Consider the following 23,585-nt stretch of genomic DNA (forward strand, 5'->3'; position numbering starts at 1 on the left):
CAAGTAAAACAGATGGGGCGATTGTCCTGGGTACGCCATTCATTTGGGTTGCGGTACCGATATCGGGGCGAGAAACCGGCGCTGGATGAAGCAGCAGCAATCACTGGAGGGGCAGGTCCTGAATCGACGGTGTCGGTTGCGCTGGCAGAAGGGAGGCCTATATTCGCAACTTCTTGGCGAACAACAGCCTTAATAAGTGATATAGTAGCCAGAGTGTTGTCGGGTGTATGCGACAGTGAGGCCGCGGGAGGTATTGCCTCAAGCACTTGGCGGACAATACGTGTAAAAGTGCTGTCGTTAGCAGGTAGTCGAGGAGTCGGGAGATCGATACAGGAGGAGCTAGCAGCCGTGTTCGGCAGCCGGTCGAAACGTGAGATATGCGCCCTTGTTTCGCCTGCTCGAAACGTCGGCACACCTGCAGCAGAGAGTCCACGGTGGGGCAATCCCTGCACAACAGGAGGTTTAAGGCATCGTCGGCAATGTCTTTTACTATATGGCCAACTTTATCCTCCTCAGGCATACCTTGGTTGACTTTGCGGCATAGAGACAGGACGTCTTGCATGTAAGTGAGATAAGACTCCGCAGACGTTTGGGCGCGAGAGGCGAGCGTTTTCTTGGCGGCAATGTGGCGGCCAATTGGCTTTTCGAACAGGTCGTGGAGCTTCTGTTTGCAGATATCTCAAGATGTTAGGTCGTCTTCGTGGGTTTCAAACCACACCCGTGCAGTCCCAAACAAGTAAAAGATTGCATTCGCGAGCATGAGTGTGGGATCCCACCGGTTGTGCTTACTCACGCGCTCGTATAGGGGTAGCCAGTCGTCTATGTCAACGTCGTCGGTCCCGCAGAAGGTTCCGGGGTCACGGCAGTGGGCCATGACAACAGCAGGTGCTGCTGCTGTAGATGTAGAGGTAGATGCGTCTGTAGTCATTGTAGTGCATGCGTGCCGACGTGGTGGCCGCTGCGGAGATCCAGCTTGTGACAGGAGATCGAATAGATTCACCTCCACCAAGAGATGTTACGTGGAAGATCTACAGTCCGAAAGCTGTCCACATAACTAACGTTGATGAAGGCACCGATTTCACAACACTCAGCGTCGTCGTCTTTTCGGAGTCTGTTGCACTTCTTCATCCTCATCAAGAACAGCGGAAATAGCTAAGTAACAATATTATGCAAATAAATATGGTTTACCCTTATCTCCTTCCTCATCTTTTATTGCTACTTGTTTCAACAAGCTGCAGCTCCAACTACGTTTTTTATCCTTCACCCTCCACTTCACCTTGCAATTTATTAAGTGGTGTTCCTGCGGCTAAAAATTATAGGCTTGGTTTGGGTTGTGAGGTTTAACGTCCAGAAGCAACTCAGGTTATGAGAGACGCCGTATTGAAGGACTCCGGAAATTTCGGCCACCTGGGGTTCTTTAACGTGCATTGACATCGCCTTGCTTTTCGCCTTTATCGAGAAGCGGCCGCCGAGGCCGGGATTCCATTCCGCGTCCTTGGGAAGAATACTCGAGCGGCGTAACCACTGCGCCACCCCGGCGGGGTGCTAAGAATTAAAATTTAGGTTTTAAACCAGCAACTCATTTTACTCATATCTTTTTACCCATTTTTGTCCGTATATGTTAGTGTGTTCATCCGTTCACCAGCAAAGATGCGATTCTGTGATAGAAATGGGTTCCAAGAAAATTGGATGAACTAGGCAATTGCCTAGATACGCAGTCGACATCATCCCGTAGTTTTATGAGAGTCACTATGCTCTAGCTTAAGCGCTGCCCTCCTGGCACAACATGCATCCAAGAAAGCAGCTCGGAACGTTGAAGGTCTCTTTTTAAGCGAAAGCTTCGCTAGGCCAAATATTAGGCAAGGTCAACCTGTTCAGCCACTTAACCTTCAAAAACGTGGCCAGTTAGTTGTGCTCACCTAAAAGAATACTGTATCAACTTTTCCCCGAAATCTGACTTAATGAAAAAAATATAAAAAAATCGCGGTTTGAAAAGGCGATTTTAAATCACCTATCGCGGGTTTCTCAGGGTAAACCTTCCATGTTACTGTAATTCAAACCCTCAGATAATACATAGCTTCACCTAACAAAGACTTGGCTCGTATGACTATGCTTCAAGGCATTCTTAATACCCCACAATATTTTCTCATGACGCTGTAGTCGCGTCATGTATTCGCGTCATGGTTGTCTGCTGTATTCGCGGACAACCTTAGGCTGCAATCAAGCAAAGGATCAAGCAATCTTTCGGAAACGATACTCTACTATCGATCATATCCATACCATCAACCAGGTGATAGAAAAATGCTCGGAATACAACCAACCCTTATGCATAGCATTCATTGATTACGAAAAAGCACTTGACTCAGTAGAAACCTCAGCGGTGATGCAGGCATTGTGAAATCAAGGGGTCGACAGACCGTACGTGAAAGTGCTGGAAGATATATATAGTGGCTGCACAGTAACCATAGTTCTGCATAAAGAAAGTAAAAAAAATTCCCTAAAGAAAGGTGTTAGGCAAGGAGACACAATCTCCCCAGTACTATTCACAGCTTGCTTAGAGGAAGTATTCAGAGACTTGAAATGGGAGCAGTTAGGGATAGGGGTAGATGGAGAATATCTCAGTAATCTGCGATTTGCTGATGACATTGCCTTGCTAAGTAACTAGGGGGATGAACTGCAAATAATGATTGATGACCTAGACTAGAAAAATAGAAAGGTAGGCTTAAAAATCAATATTCAGAAGACTAAGGTAATGTTCAACAGCCTCGAGAAGGAACAGCAGTTTACATTAGGTAGCGAAGCACTGCAAGTAGTAGGCGAATATGTCTACTTAGGACAGGTAGTAACCGCAGATCTGGACCATGAAAAGGTAATATAAAGAAGAATAAGATTGGGATGGAGCGCATTTGGCAAGTATTCGCAGATTATGACTGGCAGCTTACCGGTATCGCTTAAGAGGAAAGTATACCACAGTTGCATCTACCTGTACTCACCTATGGGGCTGAAATGTGGAGGCTAACTAAGAGGGTTCTACTTAGGTTGAGGAAGATTCAGAGGGCTATGCAGCGAAAAATGGTAAGGGTAACATTAAGAGATATGAAGTGTGCAGAGTGGGTCAGAGAATTAACTAAAGTTACTGACATTCTAGTGGAAACTAAGAAGAAGAAATGCAGGACATGTAGTGCGAAGCGAGGATAACCGATGGTCGCTTAGGGTAACAAAGGGGATTCCAAGGGAAGGAAAGCGTAGCAGGGGACGGCAGAAAGCTAGGTGGGCGGATGAGGTTAAGAAGTTCGCAGGGGTCAAGTGGATGCAGCTAGCACTGAAACAGGTTAACTGGAGAAATATGGGAGAGGCCTTGATGTATTCGCGATGATGATGATGTATTCGCGAACACGAAGAACGTCCACCGGACCACCCAGAGCCGGGCGGCGGGGGAAGTGCGGCGCTATACGCTCGTACGCGTTTTCCATTTAGATATGTTGTTTCTTCAGTTGCCCGCAGAAAAAATTGGTGTCCCTGTGTGTGCTCTCGCGAGGAACAGGGTTTCGTAAAATTTTGTCACCGTTTCAAGTTTTGTGGGAAAGGCACTGGTCATATGACATGGAGCCTTGGTAAGGTCACTGCAGTGGTGTTCTATACTTTGCTTGCTTCTTAAAACGCACAAGCAGCCAATGATCAATAAATAAATTTTTCATTCGTTGGAAGTTTTGACTTACAATAATTTTAGACAAGCCTGGGGTAGAGTCACTAATGTGGAGGTGAATATCAGGAGTTTATGAACTTATACCGTGGCACATGCGCGGAACTCAAGATCTCGCAGCGGTGATTATTAGGGCGGCTTCTTTGCGTACGTGCCTCGAGAGAGCTCCTCGTTTACCTTAAGAGGTGCTGTTGAATCTGCAAAAGATTTGGCATCCGTCTAGAGACTCTCCTTCTTTTTTAAGTCTTCAGTGCGGTCCATACCCTAATTCAATTCTACTCATTCTTCGTCTGCCAGAAATACAAATTTTAAATTACTTCTAAGCCCTCCACTATGTCTCGCTACGCGGTGAAAGCACCTGTGCCCACTGTCTCGGCTCAAGAGGTTGGAAATTTCTTTTTTCGATTTATTGTATTGCGGCATGGCGCTCCATGGGTGCTCCTAAGAGACCGTGGAACGACCTTCTTATTGACCGTTGCTGCCTATGTTCTCCATGCATCATCCACCCTTCCCATGACCACTTCAAGCTACCATCCTCAGACTAACGGTCTGACTGAACGATGTCATCGCACTTTTTCGGATATGATATCCATGTGCATCACACCAGATCTTCGAAATTGGAACACTATTTTACCACTCGTCACATTCACCTATAATACAGCAGAGCAGCGGACTACCGGTTACTCACAATTTTTCCTCGTTTATGGCCGTCCTCCCACCACAATTCTCGATAGTTCATTCTACTCTACTTACGACTGTTCCTCCACGTCAGTACCTGCCCAGTTCGTAGCCCGTGTGGCCAGATGCCGTCACCTTGCTCGCCTCAACACAGAAGCCTGCCAGAAAAATTGCAAGAGTCACTACGATTCTACTCATCGTGAGGTCTCCCTCCGTCCTAGTGACGAAGTACTACTTTACGCACCTCTCCGCACCCCTGGCCTTACTGATAAATTTCACCACCGCCACCTTGGTCCATACACGATCACCGCCCAAACTCCCCCAGTGAGCTACAAAGTGACACCTATTCTTTCCCCAGCCGATCGACGTCACCGCGGAACTGAGATAGTTAATGTGCCTCGCTTGAAACCATTTATGCGCCGCGATGCAGCAGTTGCTTAGGAGCAGACAGGTTGGCCGCTTCCGAACCCCCGGGGAAATTGTGTGAGCCTTCCAAGGATCTTATTTCACGCGTACTTACCATCGTCATCATCTCACGGCGCCGCCGGTGGCACGCGCCTCGGTTGTTCATCGGAATAAACGCAAGACACTGCATCCCTTGCCTTGCCGTCGCTACCTGGCTTTCTTCCACCTTGTTATTATTATACTTGTTTAATAATAATATTGTTTTAAATATTATTATACTATAATATTATTATTATTACGCACTTGTTGCGCCTGGAATGGTTGTTTATTTTATGTATATTTCTATTACTATAATCAATGTCAGTTATTTTTTTTTCCTCTATCAATTGTTTTTTATTCGTGATGTGCTCTACATTTCTCTGACTGTGTATATAAGACATGCTACTCATTGATTGGTTTCTTGCCATGACACTTTTCGTCTGTTTAATTTTATGTGTTACTTGTTTCCTCTTTTGTGTTCTATCTATGTGTGTAAAACTTGTGTGTGCATTTTCATTTTTTTGTGCTGCAGCGCACATTAAATAAAGATGGATTGGATTAATTTATAATTATTATTCATATTCAGGGCTCGCTACATTCGTTCCAAAAGAAGCGCTCTCCGGAAACACGTATATCTGCCCTACGGCGGTGGTCCAGTAGTAACACGCCCGACTACTGTGCCGGAGTACCCGGATTCGATCTCGACAATGGCGGCTGCGTTTCGGTGGAGGCGAAACGAAGCGGCGTCCGTGTGCTTTGCGATGTCGTTGTTGTAGTGGCTGTAAGAAGAAGGAAAAGAAAATTCACGGGCCTGCTACTGGTTTGTAGCTGAGGAAACGAAGCGGCGTCCGTGTGCTTTGCGATGTCGTTGTTGTAGTGGCTGTAAGAAGAAGGAAAAGAAAATTCACGGGCCTGCTACTGGTTTGTAGCTGAGCCACCTGTTGTGGCTGTATGAAGAAGGAAAAGATAATGCACGGGAATGGTACTGGCTCTGTAGCTGAGCCACCTCCGCTGCCTCGTGCGGACAGAAGAGAGAAAGTAGAGGAGACATAAAAAGAAGAGGGAGAGAATGACGAGCGCCGCAACAGCCATCGTCCACCCTATAAGCAGTGGCGGGTGCAATGACGGCCTACAACAGACAAATATTTTGAGGCTGGCGAGCCCCCGCCGCAAAAAGGCTTTGACCTACCGTCCTAGCCCCGTAGGGCCAGGATCACCGACTCTTTCACCTCCGCTGCATCGTGCGGACAAAAGTAAGAAAGCAGAGAAGAAAGAAGAGGAAGACCGAGAGAAGGACGCGCCGCAACAGCCGTCGTCCACCACCTAAGCGGTGGCGAGAGCAATGACGGCCTACAACAGACAAAAATTCGGTGGCCGCAAGCCCGCCGCAAGCGTTGACATACCAGTCCCAGCTCCATAGGGCCAGCAACAGCCACCCTTCACCCCTGTGCGATGTCAGCGCACGTTGCAGCACGTTAAATATCCCCACTTGGTTCAAATTAAATGAGGCTGAGCAGATGCCAAAAGCGCCGGCGCATCAAAAGCAAGAGGTCATGACATGGGATGGTGATATATTATGTTGTTGTGGCTGTAGGAAGAAGGAAAAGAAAATGCACGAACCTGCTACTGGCTCTGTAGCTGAGCCACCTCCGCTGCCTCGTGCAGACAGAAGAGAAAAAAATTGGAGGCTTATCAAGGTTAAGCCCAGTGGATGCGAAGCATGGTAAGCAGCTGCCTCAGTGTGGATGGGGCTAAGTAACAGGGACGTGGTTTTAGGTTAATCGTCGTACTTTATTCTTTGCAGCCCGACAAACACACTCTTATGGTCCGTAAATGCATGACTCTTGGTTTGCACGTCACTTATTCTGTATTGTCTTTGAGAATTTCTACACAACACCACGCTGCGGCCTCCGTTTTGCATTCCTGTTATTAACGTCCTTAGCGTTTGGAGGCATCTCGACCGCATACACACCCGGCGCAAAGACGCTGGCGCGGTTGCGGGCGCAGAGACTGATGCGACGGCGGGCGCGCGCCGCTTGTTGTTGTTGTTACGAACTTTATTTTTCCACCGATGTAGGAGGCCCCCTACTCCCCGCCCCCGGCACGCAGGCCTATGGGACGGAGGCCGGGGCCTCCGCGACTAAAGACAGGCGAAGTGACAGTGTTTCTTCGCGGCTTCAGCCGCCAGGCGGACAGCTTGCTGCTGGTTGGCGGGGGACTCGCTCCGCAGTAGCAGTTCCCAGGCTTCTCTACTGTTTATGTTTTCCTTGGCGCCAGGGGAATCAAGGCATTGCCAGATTATGTGATCAAGAGTACCCCTTTCTCCGCAGGTTTTGCATCTATCGTCCGCCTTTTCCTCCACTTGCGTGTGGAAAAGCCAGACGGGACTTGGGAAATTCCCAGCTTGCAGGCGCCGCCAAGCGACGGCCTCCTTGTTAGTTAGCGTTCGGTCCGGTGGTGGCAGGGACCTTCTGCTAAGTCTGTAGTGTTCTAAAATTTCCTTATAAGTTTGCAGCCTCTCGTCCATCCCATCGCAATCAGGCGGCTCTACGGCTGCCCGGAAGTAGAGAGCTCGGGCTAGCTCGTGCGCCGCCTCGTTGCCGGGGACGGACTCGTGCGCGGGGGTCCAAATAATTCGAATCTTTCTTTCAAGTTTTCTTTTCTCTAAAATTTTGGCTGCCTCCGTCGAGACCCTCCCTTTTCCAAAGTTCCAGACAGCTGTTTTGCTGTCACTAATAACTATGCTGGCTTCCGTTCCAACGCAAGCGAGCGCTATTGCAACTTCTTCAGCCGTGTCTACATTTCGGCTTCTAACGGACGCGGCGGCGGCGGGCACGCCGCGGCCGTTGACGACCACAGCCACCGCCGCCCCCGACTTCCCGCTAGCCGCGTCCACGTAGGCGACCTCCCCCGGCTTCATTTTCCCCGCTTTCTTTGCGAGCGTCTCGGCCCTCTTTTGTCTCCTCTCCTTGTTGTACGTAGGGTGCATGTTTTTAGGTAGGGGGGGCACTATTATATATTCGCGACACTCTCGTGGAATGTCTACTTTGTGGCTTGTTCCTCTATCTGACTGCAGTCCCACCCAGCCGAGGATGGTTCTGCCCGTGGTGGTTCTGCTTAATCTTTCTAGTTGCGCCATGCGCACAGCCTCCGCTAGTTCCGTCCAGTTGTTGTGCACCCCCATTTCGAGGAGGCGTTCAGTCGAGGTCGAGATGGGTAGTCCCAGAGCCCTCTTCGCGCATCGTCTGATGAGTGCGTCTATTCTCTGCCTTTCGTCTGATCTAATGTTTAGGAATGGTGTGGCGTAACATATGCGGCTAGTGATGTAAGCCTGCATTAGTTTCAGGAGGCTTCGTTCCTTAAGGCCCCGACCCTTTAGTGCGATTTTCCTGAACAGACCCGTGACTTGCGTGGCGTACGCGTTCAGTTTCTTTACCGTTGTATCGTTGTACCCATCTGCTTGTAGAAACAGCCCCAAGATCCTAATTTGTTCGACTTTTGGCACTATTTGGCCGTCTACTGTTACGCTGATGTTTATCTGGCGTTTACACCTGAGCGCCTTCGGGTTGTATATAAACAGTTCCTATTTTTGTGGAGAGCACGAGAGGCCCCTTTCGGCCGCGTAGGACACGACGGTGTCCGCCGCCGCTTGCAAGCGCTCCTCGATGCTCGCGTCACTCCCCTGGGTAGCCCACAGGTTGACGTCGTCCGCGTACATACTGAATTTCAAGTTTTCCACTTTCCTCAGTTCTGCCGGGAGGTTTCGCATGGCAACATTAAAGAGGAACGGGGACAGCACCGAACCCAGTGGCGTACCCCTGCTTCCTAGTTTGACGGTGGAGGATTCAATGTCCTGAAACTTTATCTTTATCGTTCTACCCGACAGGAAGTCTTTTACGTAGTCGTACGTTTTCTTTCCGACCCCCAATTCTTGGAGACCAGAAAGAATTGCCGCGTGTTTTACGTTATCATCCCTGGCGTGACGTCACATATCACGTGATGCAGCGATGGTGGCGCCGCCGCCGCGTCGCGCGCGACGGCGCGAACCGAAGCGTGGAGGCCTCCGCTGGGCGACGTCCGACGGCGCGATATGAGGCCCCATCTGCAGCCGGTGTGACGTCATCACGTGACGTCACATCATGTGATCTCACTTCAAGGTCAATGGTGGCCACCGCCAGGAGGCGACCGACGGCGGGATATGAGGCCCCATCTGCAGCCGGTGTGACGTCATCACGTGACGTCATGTCACGTGACACCATTTCAGGGTCAATGGTAGCCACCGCCGGGCATTGGCGGCTGAGGCCGTGAAGCAACAATGCATATTCACCAGACCTTAGTTCGCGAGGCTCCTGAGTAAGACTCCATCAGGCCTGCGTGCCGGGGAGTCCGAAACGGAGCTTCTTCTCGGTGGAAATAAAGGTTTTCAACAACAACAACCGACGGGCGTCGCGCGAAGGCCCGAAACCTACGTTAATATGCTTCGCATAATAGAGAAGAAAAGGAAGAGGGAACTGTTGTATCCTTATTTCTTGTTTCAGTTTCGTTTCTTTCAGTGTACATATCGTCATCGTCATTCAATATGATTCCCTATATAAGTGGCTTCACTATAGTGCCTAGAATATAATGTGTAGCTTCACTGTGACGAATAAAGGAGGGTTTTTGCATACTGCTCTTGCGTGGTCCCGTGTCATGCGTCTGGTCTGAATCAGACACCACATATTGGCGACGAGGATCAGTATCGGAGCCATGTCACTCGGGTGTTTCCCAGCACCGCCCCCTTTCTTGCCTGCACCCGGTGACCCGGCTGTGCCTTGGCAGCAGTGGAAACGCGTATTCCTGAATTTCATGGAGGCCATTGGCGGCGATGAACTGAAGCCGAAGCGTTGCAAGGCAATTCTGCTAAACTCGCTCGGGGTTGAAGGCGAGCGAATATTCTACAGCATCCTTGCACAAGGAGCAGACGCGACTGCGGACGCCAAGATCGAGGAAAAGGTGGACCAGTTCAAGGACGCGCTTGCTGCTCTAGATACGCATTTCGCGAGCGGTACGAATGATTTGGTGGAGCGGCGCCGGTTTCGCCAAAATGCCTGGTGAGACATTTCAACCATTTACAAACAGTCTTCGGGACCTTGCGTCTATTTGTAATTTTGGCAGTGCTACCGATAGCATGATTCAAGACCTATTACTGGAAGGCACTTCGTCACGAACAACCCGTGAACGCATGCTTTATGAAGGGTCTTCGCTTACATTGCAGCGTGCTGTTGACATCGGGAAGCAAATTGAGCAAACAACAAGAGCTCGGGGAATTCGCGCACAGCACTGTGAACAAGATTCAAGGTGTGCGAAAAAGGTCAGACTCTGAGCAAGGAAGTTGCTACAGGTGCGGCTCGTCATCGCATATGGCTAACTCGACTGCATGTCCGGCGAGGAACAAGCGTTGCCACTCTTGTGGAAAAATTGGTCACTTTTCAAGGATGTGCAGATCGAAAAAAAATGAAATATGCTGTTCGAAAGCCCGAGAAGGCCAACGCCGTCACGGTACTTCAAATCGGTGACCGTAATGCGTCGGCGAAAGATATTCGAGCCAACATTTCCATCGAGAAGATAAGATTGTCGTTGATTGTCGACACAGGCGCTACGGTTTCTTTGCTCAGTGAAGAGCACTACCACAAATATCTAGCCGACACGTACTCATTACGACCGCCGACTGCCAATTTGTGTAACTATTCCGGAGAACAAATCAAGTTAAGCGGTTGCTTTCTTGCTGACGTATCTTACAAGGGAAACAAATCCAGTGTGCTTTTTCATGCCACAACCAAGGGCACTTCGCTGCTGGGGCTTGATGCCGTTCGGAGCCTAGGAATCACTATCAACGGCTCAACCTTGAATTGCTGCCAGGTGACATGCCCTGATTCACTGCCTTCAGAATTTACGCACCAGTTTGCGCACTTGTTCACGGAACAGTTAGGGCATGTGAAAGGCTTTGTTCACCATGTTAGATGGCGTTCATCTCTGAAACCAGTCGTTGCGAAACTCGAGACGCCTGCCGCTCACGCTACGGCAACAGGTATCGGTAGAGATACAACGCCTGCTGGCCGAAGCTATAATTGAACCTGTCGACGCATCGGAGTGGATTTCACCGATCGTCGTCGCGAGGAAGAAGGACGGTTCAATTAGGTTGTGTGTGGACCTACGTGAAGTGAACAAGGCAGTAATTGCCGATGGTTTTCCTCTTCCGCATACAGAGGAATTACTTCATGAACTAGCTGGAGGAACGTGCTTCTCAAAGCTCGAGTTAGCGTCGGCATACCAACAGCTAGAACTGGCTCCGGAAAGTCTGGGACTAACCATTTTTATCACACACGAAGAATTGTTTCGTTTTAAGAGAGTGTGTTTTGGCCTTGCATCTGCCCCTTCAGCCTTTCAGAGAATGATGCAGCATATTTTGAAAGATTGTAAAGGCGTGCTTTGTTACATTGATGATGTGATTGTGTGGGGCAAGACACGTGAGGAGCACCACAAGAATCTACACCAGGTGCTAAAACGCATTGGTGATTCAGGTTTGAAGCTCAACCAGAAATGCACATTTGCTGCTTCAAACTATCCTTTTTAGGGCATACGGTGAGCTCAAAAGGGCCCACAAAATTGCAGTCTAAGGTTGACGCTATTGTCAAAGTGCCTGCTCCTCACGATATTGCCACTTTGAGGTAATTTTTGGGTCTCGCTGGTTACTATGCTCGGTTTGTGCCGCGATTTGCTGATCTCGTCGAGCCGCTTAGAAGGCTCCTGCGGTCTGGTCAACAGTTCATGGGGGATGATGAGGCTGAGCGTAGCTTCCAGCTTGTGAAGACAGCTTTGTCTTCAAGCTCAGTCATACAAATGTTTAACCCAGACATGGATGTAATTGTTACGACAGATGCTTCTGATAAGGGTCTGGGAGCCGTTCTTCAGCAACGCGATGGTGACAGCGTACGCACGGTGGCCTTCGCATCACGTGCCCTGACTCCTGCTGAGCGGAAGTACTCCGCTGGGGAACGTGAGGCCCCTGCTTGTCTCTTCGCGTGCGAGCGCTGGCACGTCTACTTGTGGGGTAGAGAGAGAGAGAAATAACATTTATTGCACCCGTCAAAAGGTTGGTGAGGATCCGAGGCGAAGCTCTGTCCCAACCATGTCCTCCCACTCAGCCGTCGACCTGAATCCCTTGGATCTTAGCAGCGGCCAGGGCAAGACGGATGACTTCTCGTTGCCCTTTTTCGTCCTGCTTGAGAAGTAGTGCCTCCCAGGACTCATCTGTTCGGTCAGGTTCTAAAAATCTAGGACACGTCCATATCATATGGATCATGTCCGCTATGCCATTGCAACGTTTGCACCTGGGGCTAAAAATTTCCGGGTGCCACTTGCTGTAAAGCTGGGGGTTCGGGAATACTCCAGTCTGTAGCTTACGCCACATAACCTTCTCGCTTTTGGTGAGTTGCTTACACGCTTTTGGTAGTACTGATCTGCCTAATTTGTAATGATTTAGGATATCTTGGTAGGTGTTAAGGTCATCGTCGAACTGCAGGGACTCCTCATCGCGCAAGGGGTACGGGGTTGCGCATAAGTCGTCACTGGGATCCCGGAATGTAGCTAATCCTCGGGCCAGTACGTGCGCTTTCTCGTTCCCCCTCAACCCCTGGTGCGCCGGTGTCCAAATGAGCGCGACCTGCTCTGCCGGTGGTGCACCACTGGCCAACGCTCTTGCTGCTATGGCCGAAATGCGGCCCGCGTCGAAGTTTCTAATCGCTGATTTCGAGTCTGTAACTATAATTTTGACCTGTTGTTGTGTTAGAGCTAACGCGATGGCCACCTCTTCCGCCTCCGTTGTGGTCGAATTTCGGGTGCTGCAGCAAACTACCGAGCCCCCGTCTTCTCTAGTTGCTACTGAAACCCGTCCCCTACGTTCGTGCATTGTGCGGCATCTGTATATAAGACGTCCTGTCTTCCCTGAAAACGGGCTTGCAGCGCTGTTGCTCTATCACTCCTCCGGCTCTCATGGTAAACGGGGTGCATGTTTTTGGGGAGCGGAGGTATTTTTAATTTGTCCCTAACCTGTCTAGGTACTTTTTCTGTACGTCTGGAGCATGCTTGCGGCTCATACCCCAGTTTTTTCAAAATGCTCCGACCAGTACGACTGCGCAACAGTCTCTGGTATTGTGAAGTCCTTGCAGCTTCAATGAACTCTTTGAGGGTATTGGAGACCCCTTGTCTCATAATCTTGTTTGTCGATGTGTTGGGTGGTAAACCTAGTGCCGTTTTTATCCCTTTACGAATGAGAACGTCAAGTTTCTCCTTTTCTGCCTTGTGCAGCCGTAAATGCGGCGCCACGTAGACTATCCTACTGATTATAAAAGACTGGACTAGCCTAAGGAGGTTAGCTTCTTTCATGCCCGCATGTTTGTTTGCGATCCGCTTCAGGAGTCTACAGGTTTGACTGGTGCTAGCGTTTAGCCTCTGTATCGTTTCCGAGTTCCTGCCGTTGGCCTGAATTCGTATTCCCAGAACTCTAATGGTTGCCACTGTTGGTATAACGTTACCGTTGACCCTGAGTGTTATTTCCGGGTTATCCTGCTTTATACGCCGACGATGGGGCGATCGCATTGACGTGAGAACGAGCGCTTCCGATTTCTCGGCCGAACATCTGAGCCTGATCGGTTCTAAGTATCTTTCTATAACTTCGATTGCCCGCTGGAGTGTCTGTTCAATTTCACCGTCACTGCCCCTGCACATCCACAGAGTCAGGTCATCTGCATATACTGTATGGTGTAGCCCTTGCATTTCTTCTAGTTTTGCGGGTAGACCAATCATGGCGATATTAAACAGCGTCGGGGACAACACCGATCCCTGTGGTGTGGCTTTGTTTCCCAGTCAAATACCTTCTACTGTGTGTCCCCCCATACTGATAGTTGCCGTTCTATCGCTGAGGAAGTCGCGTATGTAGTTGTACGTGCGAACTCCAACATCTAATGCACTAAGATTCTGCAGAATAGCTGAGTGCTTCACGTTGTCAAAAGATTTTGATACGTCTAGACCAACGATCACCCTGGTGTCTACTGTTGATTTGTGTATGATCTGTTCTTTTAGCTGCAGCATGACATCGCATGCGGCCAAATGCGGTCTAAATCCTATCATGGTGTTCGGATAGATATCGTTGTCCTCCAAAAACCGGTTCAGCCGGGCCTGAGCAACATGCTCCATTAGTTTCCCCACGCATGACGTGAGCGAGATCGGACGCAAGTGTTCGGAACCCGGCCGCTTCCCCGGCTTCGGGAGGAATACGAGGTTTGCGGCCTTCCATGTCGCCGGCAGCCGACCGGCCTCCCAACACTCCTGCATGAATGTTGCGAGGTGTCGGATCGACGCGTCGTCCAAGTTTCTTAGCATTCGATTGTTGACTCTGTCCGGACCTGCAGCAGTCTTTGTTCTCAGTCTGTTTATTTCTGCCCGGACTTCGGCAACCGTTATCCGGCTATCTAGCTCCGGGTTTTCCTGGCCCTTGTAATCAGGCATTTGTTGGCCTATACCCTCTGCACAGTTCAAATACCGGTCTCGGACGTGGGCTATGAGAGTAGCCGCGGTCCCATCAAAGGTGTGTATTAGCCTATGAATTTGCTGCCTGGCCTCCAGTTTAGATTTGTCGGGATCTAGAAGATGCCGAAGTAAGTGCCACGTACTTGCCTTCCCGATATTCCTGTCCAGTTTTTCACAAATGCTGCCCCAGTTTTGCCTCGTTAAAGCGAGCGAATATTCTTCAATTTCTTTGTTAAGCACTGCCAAGTCTCTGCGCAAGTTCCTATTCCCTCTTTTCTGTGTGAGTCTCGTTTCTAGATCCTTCTTCTTACGCCAGAGCCTGACCAAGTGATGGTCTACTCCTTCAATGTCTTCGTCAACCTCCACCTCCTCCGTTGCTTCGTTGACCGACTGAATGACCTTTTTATTCCAATCGTCAATGTTACTTATGCCTTCCTCGTCACCTGTGCGGCCATTTCGGAAAGCCTCCCAGTTCACCAACGTTGCCTTTTTGATGCGGACGACCGGTGGGCCGTTATCTACTACGATTTCTATAATTTTATGGTCGCTGCCTAAATTTTCACCTTTGTTGCACCACGTGGCGTAAATGCAGCCTCCGGTTAGAGTTAAGTCCGGAGATGTGTCTATCGAAACGCTGTGACCCTGGCGGGTTGGTTTCAGGGGATCCGTCAGAAGCAATAAGCCATTCTGCTGAATGCTGTTCCATAGTTCGCGTCCTTTTACCTGCGTGTATCTATACCCCCATGCAGTGTGATGCGCGTTAAAGTCCCCTACTATCAACAGGGGTCCTCTTTTCGCGATCACTCGCGCTTTGGCGAATAGCTCATTGAAGTTGCATTGACGTTTTTGTCGAGGCGGGCTATATACATTGAGGATGAATAGACTTTTGAATTATCTTTTTTGTGGGATTATCTCGATTAGTATATGGTCAACATTTGTTGTCCCGGTATTATACTGCAGCACTGTTATATTCCTTTTGTCAAGGGTGACCACTCGCGTGTTGTCATCTCGTCCCGCGTATGATTTGTGACTCGCTAGCTTAGCGTGCTTACTGCACTCCTGCAATGCGATTACTTCGGGTTTGTCAATGTTGGTCAAAAAAATTTCCAGTACCGCGCGTTTGCGACTGAAGCCCCTACAGTTCCACTGCCAAATGGTATTTCTACGGTGATGCAGAGCCATTTTTAATGTTATGAATCTCTTGGTAAACCAACTGAATTCTCTCGTCTCTCCTAGCCATTTCGACCCGCATCTCTGCCATAGTACTGTTCAGGCGTTCTAACGCGGTCATAAGTTGTTGTTGGAAAACTTTGTCGTCGTCTTATTTTTTTGCGAATCGTTTTTCCAATCCTTGGACGCGGGTTTCGAGATAGAAAATTTTTGTTACGTACGGACCACCAGGCACTGGTGACGTTACTTTCAGCTGCCGGTACGGGACGCCGACCTTTGCGTATATCCAGATGGTCAGCTCGACTTTTGTATTATAACTTCCACATAGAGTACCAAAAGGGATCGCAAAATGTCGTGGCCGATGCGCTTTCACGCCTACTTCTTGACTGTGATTCGCAGCAGACGATGCAGGAAGAAACTGTGGCCGTTGTATCACAGTGCTTAACAAAGGAACGGCTGCAGGTGGCCGCTGCTGCAGACAGCACACTGCACCAGGTTGTTGTGACGTGGTGCATGGTTGGGCGCCTAGAAAAGCTTTGCCACCAGAAGTAATGCCGTACTTTAACGTGCGGGAAGAGCTTTCTGTCGTCGAGGGCCTTTTGATGCGCGGCGAGCAGGTAGTTGTTCCGAATAATTAACCTCGCTCGTTGTTGGTTTTGCACACGAAGGTCACCCAGGTATTGTGAGGACGAAGCAGAGACAAGGTGATATTTACTTGTGGCCGCGTTTAAATAAACAGGTAGAAGAATCAATCCATTTTTGCCATATCTGCCAAGCCGCGGACAAGTCCGCTAAACCGTCGCACCGCTGCAGCCGGTGACGTTTACAGCGCTACCATGGCAGAAGTTAGCAATGGATATAGTGGGACTAATTGGCTGGGCCCCTTCAAACTATAGGTACATGATATCGCTGATCGATTATCATTCCAAGCGGCCTGAGGTTGCCTTTTCATCTACAGTGACGTCACAGAGTATGGTCGATTTTTTGCAGACCGTGTTCAGACGAGAAGGCTATTCGGAAGAAATTGTCACAGATAATGGGCATCAGTTTAGTTCGCAAATGTTTGAAACATTCTTGAGAGAGAGGGGTATTGCGCATCGTTGTTCTTCTCTGTACTATCCACAGGGCGCGATTGAACGTTTTAATCACGTGCTGAAAGATTTCATGCAGGTTGCCCGATTGGAGCAACCACCCTTCCAGGCTGCTGTGGTTGACTATCTCGGCATATATAGGTCGACACCGCATGCGACAACGGGTGTGTCACCAGCTAAGTTGCTCCACGGGCGCCAGCCAAGGACAAGACTCAATACAGTGGGTTTGCCGACAAGAGAGGGTGGCCATGCCGGTTGGAATAAAAATGTTCCTGCTAGGGTTAGGACGAAGCAGATGTATGCAAAATAGTATACGGACAGGAGGCGAGGTGCGAAAAGACCAGCCTTTAGAGTAGGGGACTTCGTTCGTATACGCAAGACAGCAGACGGTGGGAAAGCGTCGGTAAACTACACGGGACCTTTCAAGATTGTCGGCAGAAAAGGCAAAAATAGCTTTTTGATGAGCGACGGTCGTTGCTGGAACGCGTCTAAACTAGTTCGGCTTCCCTGCAATCAATCGCAGACAATGGGCATGGGAATTGCCGCATCACTGCTCGGGTCCCGCTTGGCCTGAAAGCCGCGCAGACGCTGAACAGGGTGAATTGTTTCGATTGCCGGAAACAAGGGCTGAAGTTAATGAAGAAGTGGTTGCTCCTTTAGAGGATTCGGTGGAGCAACCTTTGCGTCGCAGCACTAGGGTCCGCCGACCTGTAGAAAGATTTGGGTTTTCTTTACCTGAACAATAAGTGTTTAGTTCGTGTTATTTCGGTTGTTGTAAATGACTATGTTGTATTTTTTAAGCGGGAGGCGATGTTGTATCCTTATTTCTTGTTTCAGTTTCGTTTCTTTCAGTGTACATATCGTCATCGTCATTCAATATGAGTCCCTATATAAGTGGCTTCACTGTGACGAATAAAGGAGGGTTTTTGCATACTGCGCTTGCGTGGTCCCGTGTCATGCGTCTGGTCAGACACCACAGGAACAAAAGACGCACGCCGCAACAACAGCTGTCGTCCACCACCAGCAGTGGCGGGTGCAATGACGGCCTACAATAGATAAAAATTCGGTGCCAGGCTAGCCCCCGCCGCAAGCTGCGGTGACCCACCTTTACCAGCCCGTGCTCCAGGGAGAGGTGGTGAAGGGTGCCTGTTCCTGGCCCTACGGGGCTGGGACGGTAGGTCAACGCCACATGCGGGGGGGGGGGGGGGGGGGGGCTAGACAGCCACTGAATTATCTGTTGTAGGGCGTCATTGCACCCGCCACCACTTAGATAGTGGACGGCGGCTGTGGCGCCGCGCGTCTCTCTCTCCCTTTTCTATTTCTTTTCAATTCAATTCAATTCAATTTATTATTTATTTGCCATCCTGGTACAATGATGGCGGGAGCCCGGGGTAAAAGCTGCCGTTTGACAGCTTGACAAAGCCACGGGCCCCCACTTTGGCAGCACCACAGTAGTCAGGCATATATAAAAAAAAAACTCTCTTCTCTACTTTCTCTATTCTGTCCACACGAGGCAGTTTAGGTATCTCAGCTACAGAGCCAGTAGCAGGCTCGTGCATTTTCTGTTCCTTCTTCCTACAGCCACAACAACAACAATAGTGTTCCAAATGTGGCTGGCAAGACGATCATATTCGGAACGGCATATGTGAACGGTGCCGAACCTCTTTCGTCATGAAACAGTGACATCTCTTGCTGACCCACCGCAGTGCACTGGTTAAAGATGCCCAGGTGGTCCAAATTACTATCGTTCCACTTTCACTAGCCTCCCTTAGGTTTCCACAGAAAACAAGTTAGACAGTTACCGCGCCTTTCCCTGCCTATAAATTAATCATTTCCTTACGGCGCAGTACAGGTGTCCACAGAAGCAAGTGTGACAGATACTGTGCCTTTCCCAATCTGAGGACCAACCAATATTATTATTATTATTATTATTATTATTATTATTATTATTATTATTATTATTATTATTATTATTATTATTGTTATTATTATTATTATTATTATTATTATTATTATTATTATTATTATTATTATTATTATTATCATTATTATTATTATCAATATTGAACTAAGGTCCGTTTTAGGGTGTGACCATTCTTGCAGCCGTTTGAAAGTGTCCGCGGTGTTGTTACACTCATTTGTATTTCGAATTCGATCCTGTACATTGCTAATCACTGGCCATGGTATTGGCTTGCTCAGGTCGTGCATTAAGAGATGGTATTGTCTAATAAGCATTTTGCAGGTTATAGGTTACAAAAAACGTTATGTGGGCTTGGTCCCTAGTGTCCTGGATTAGTCGGTTTCCCCGCTAAGTGTATCATATCTCCCAACACTTGCTGTTGGGCTAGTTGGTTCAAATCCATATTTGGGAACACAGCACCGAACAGGACGCTACATAAGAGAACGAAGGTAGACAGGACGGAGCGCTGAACTGACAACTTTTATTTTCAAAAGAAAGAAAGGTGACCCGTATTTAAGCGGTGCCTATCAGAACACGTGATCAATGCAGGGAGCAAAACACTGCTAAAAAAACCTTTCTTGAAGAAAGAATTGGCCAAAGACAACAAAAATGTTATGAGGGATAAGCTGTGATAAATAATTTCTGCTGCATGAAAGTTATCTCCAGTGCCGATAACCAGAAAAAAGAGATGAACATTTAAAAGCAAAAAACACAACAATGTTTCTACAAACAAGAATGTGAACATGGCACTAACCGCATTGAAAAGAGGTAAACAGGTTTGAATGCTAGAGATAAAAACATTGACAGGACTGTGAGCATGATGATAACAGGATAAAAGCCCAACAATAAACACGGCCGAAAATGATCACGCTGTGTTCCCAAATATAAAAAAAATAAGATATCTCTCAATGCTTTGTAGTGGGTCACCAAAAGATGTCACTGAATAATGACGAAAGAGGTTATGCACCCGTTAAAAATTGTACTAATATGATCTTCTTGCCAGCCTCCTTTGGAACGCTGCCAACGTATCACTATCCATGCCGGAACCTCTTGATTTTGATGCGCCGGCTTTATTGGCACCTGCGCGGCCTCATGAGCGAGAAATAACTGGAATGCTTCTGGCAAGGGGGTAGTTGCTAGGTGACAAGTCGTGCTCGAATTGTACACGGAGTCGTTCGATGTCAGCAAACCATATCACATGGCCGCATTGTCATACGCTGTCAACTCGTGCTTTGACTTCGAGATGAGAGGCTGAAATCGGAATTTATGCTATCAAAAATTCTTGAGGGAACTTTAGGCAGCTAAAGCGCAATGAGGTACAAGCCTCTATTGCGGGGTGGTCCGAAGCTCTCCTATACGGCATCTTTCTCTATCTTTTCAATCCTACCTTACTCTTTTTGATTGCCGCTCGGCTAAGGCGTCCACGGGGAATTGTGACAGATACTGTACATTTTCTTTCCTGTAAACTAATTTCAAAATTTGCTAATGCATGCTGTACTGCATCTGCTTCTGTATGTTGCATGATACGGCGTTGGAGGAAGTGCCAAAGTGACAAATGAAAGGCGCCGCACGGACCCATGAATCGGACACCCTGTGACGCCAGCTTCGTATATGCGGGAATCACCTTGTGACGTCATGACATGCCGTGACGTACTTCCCGGAAGTGATGTCATCACGACATCAGTACTTGTTATTAAACAAGCCGAATCATGAGCTCATGAAGTATTTTGACGTCACATCAGGTCATTATATTGACGTCATCTAGCGATCTCGTAGTGATTTCACTAGTGATCTTTTTAACTACATACAAATTACTAGTAACTAATTACTCTCCATCGCAACTACGCTGGCATGATGCTAGACAATAACCGACCGGTATGTTTATCAGCTTTAGTGGGACGAGACACGCCGGACACCGCATGAGTACTTAAAGACTTTCGCCTTAAAACACTTGGATTCCAAGGTGGACACGCTGCCCCTATGCTATGCAGGCATATTTGAACGGCGAGGTTAAAGCGGGAATGTGTATCTAGATGGCAACGCATTCTTGAATTCGGTTCTGAAGGCATGGTCTCACCCGAAGAGTAAAAACGTCACGAACGTTTTTACGTCACGTGGGCGTGGGAGCAGCTACGTGATGCGGCTCTTCAATTTCGTCCGTTTCTTTGCCCAGGTCAGTTACGACTCTTGTCTATACGCTAGTAAATCGGACAATGCCTGTTTGTTGCTGTTCCGACGCCCGGGAATACTTTTGTCTTTGCTACGCGAGTGCGTGATGGTTGTTAAAGAGTTGCTTTTGCTGTCTGGTGACGTGGAAGAAAACCCAGGACCGGGACGCAATACGCGTTCCCAAGAACCAGAAGCTAATGACGATACACAGCAGAAACAGTTAAGTGACCTGTTTTCATTGCTACAAGACATGAATACTCGAACCGCCAAAATGGAGAAAGACCAAGTTGACTTAATCAGTACTGTAAATGAAATCAAGAAGAGCCAGGAGGCTATTCGGATTCATCTATCAGATATTGACAGAAGGCTAACTGTAGTCGAAGGCAAAGCTGCTGCTAGTGAATCTTTTCAGAAGGAATGTCAACGACTGCAAAGTTTTGCTGATAACCTTGCTGGTGAAAATTTGAAACTGAGGGCTAGTCAGGCAGAGCTCGAAGATAGGCAGCGCCGTGATAATCTTCTGTTTTTTGGCCTTTCTGACAGCAATTCTGAGTCCTGGGATGACACTGAAGTAAAACTTGTGAATGTACTTTCATCCGCCTTGAACTTGACACCATCGGAACTGTCAATTGAACGGGCTCATAGACTTGGTACTTTTTCTGAGGATAAAAGCAGGCCGGTTATTGTGAAGTTCTCATCTTTTAAAACTAGGCAAACAATTCTCTCTTCAAGTTCTAAACTGAAAGATAAAGACATTAAGGTAAGCGAAGATTATTCTCTCATGACTCAGCAGGCACGGAAAAAACTCGTAGAATTTGGTATCGCTCAAAAGTCTAAATTCAAACTGCGCCATAATAAGCTTTACATGAACGGCAAGTGTTACTGTTACGACCAGCTTTATGACAGCGTTTCTGAAGTTCGCAGTACTACAAGCTTTTCACCTGAAACTACTGTATAATAACGATGCGTGAGGGGTAGTGGGCACTCCTCGCTGTCTGAGCGTTCATTATCATTCCTTTACACAAATATTAGAAGCGTCGTGCCTAAACGTGATGAGCTATGCGCGACTATCGATGCATGCGAAGCTGATATTGTTTGCCTTACTGAAACGTGGCTTTATGCAAAAGTTGATAGCTCTGAAATCTTTCATTGCAATAAGCATTTTACCACTTATCGGTGTGATAGGGGTGACAGAAATGGTGGTGGCGTTTTGATAGCTGTTGCCGACACACTTTTTTCTTCTCCTGTTCATGTCGTCACCAGTTTAGAACTTATCTGGGTTGAACTGCGCACGCGCTTTAAAAAACTGATCTGGGAGTTTGCTATCGCCCTCCCTCGTACAGTGCCACGTTTGTTGAAGAACTTCATGATGCTGTTTGCGCCATTACCGTTCGTTTTCTAAACGTTCCTACTGTTTTGGTAGGTGACTTCAATTTTCCAACTATATTTTGGTCCAATGAACGTTCTTATGTTGATCCTTTTTCTACAGAGTGCGATGGTTTTTTGCGCATGTGTGCGACTTTAATTTCTCCCAACTTGTTACCCAACCTACCCGTGTTACATCTTCGTCAAACTTGTTAGACCTTGTTCTCACCACGTCGCCTGATATCGTTGCTCCAATATCTTGTTTGCCAGGTTTAAGTGATCATTGCATGCTCCATTTTTCAGTAAATGTCGCGATACCACACCGATATAACACTTCTAAATATATCCGTGACTACCAAAAGGCAAACTTTGATGCAATTAATCGTGAACTCGCTGCTTTTATCGATGAATACTTGCCCTCTTTTCATGACCGCCCAATTGAAATTAACTGGACCCTTTATAAGGATAAAATATCCTCCCTGACTAATTCTTACGTTCCGCTGCGAAAAATATTAACTAACAACTGTTCGCCCTGGTATAATTGTTCACTAAAACGGCTATCAAACAAAAAGAAACGTCTGTTTCACTCCGCCAAAGTGTCTAATTCTATGCCCCGGTGGGACGCTTACTATTCTGCTGCGTCTGCATATAAATCAGCACTAAAACAAGCTAAGGAGTCATTTTTTTTTGTCATACTCTTCCATCGATGCTAATAAATAACCCAAAACAATTTTGGAACGTGGTTAAGAAAACTGACCCATCTACAATCAATCTGAAAACTGCAGATGAACAATTAATTCCTGGTGAAATGTGTGCTGATGTTCTTAATGATGTGTTTACTGCTTCTTTTACTAACAGTTTAATTACCGAAATTCCTCATTACCCACCCCGTGACTTCTTTTTATGGACCCCGTTATAATGGATCATGCGGACGTAGAAAAAATAATTGAACAACTAAAGATGTCATCATCCTGCGGAGTGGACAACAGTAACTCAAAATTTTTGAAAAATACTAAAGTGTATAGTGCCATTATTTTTGCTGAACTGTTTAAACAATCTCTTGAGTGTGGCTGTGTTCCTAGCGACTGGAAGGTGGGCAAGGTGGCAAATTTCTCGCTTATGCCTATTTCACAAAATCTATTACCACAATCCTGTCTTTAAGAGCCGGCTACTAAATACCCCCCCATATGTTTCAGGTCACATTGATCATCTTCACAAAGTAGGTGTTCCGTCATGTCGTACTAAGTTCAGTTCAGTTCAGGCGTTCAGTCGTGTCCGACTCTTCGTGACCCTATGGACCATGTCACGCCACGCTTTCCGGTCTCTCACTATCTTCTTAACATCACATAACTTCATCTGCAGTGCCTCGAGCATGCCATCTAACCATCGCGTTCGCTGCCTACCCCTTCTCCGGCGACCCTCAACCTTTCTCAACATC

At 47.8% G+C, this 23,585-nt stretch overlaps 1 pseudogene; it reads left to right on the forward strand.

Moving 5' to 3' along the window:
* The first annotated feature begins 9,502 nt into the window (after positions 1-9,502).
* LOC146180484 (uncharacterized) lies at positions 9,503-11,006 on the forward strand (annotated as a pseudogene).
* Positions 11,007-23,585: the final 12,579 nt, after the last annotated feature.

This window comes from Amblyomma maculatum, chromosome 8 (assembly GCF_055883805.1).
Source record: "Amblyomma maculatum isolate TAMU_Amacu chromosome 8, ASM5588380v1, whole genome shotgun sequence".
Taxonomy (NCBI): domain Eukaryota; kingdom Metazoa; phylum Arthropoda; class Arachnida; order Ixodida; family Ixodidae; genus Amblyomma; species Amblyomma maculatum.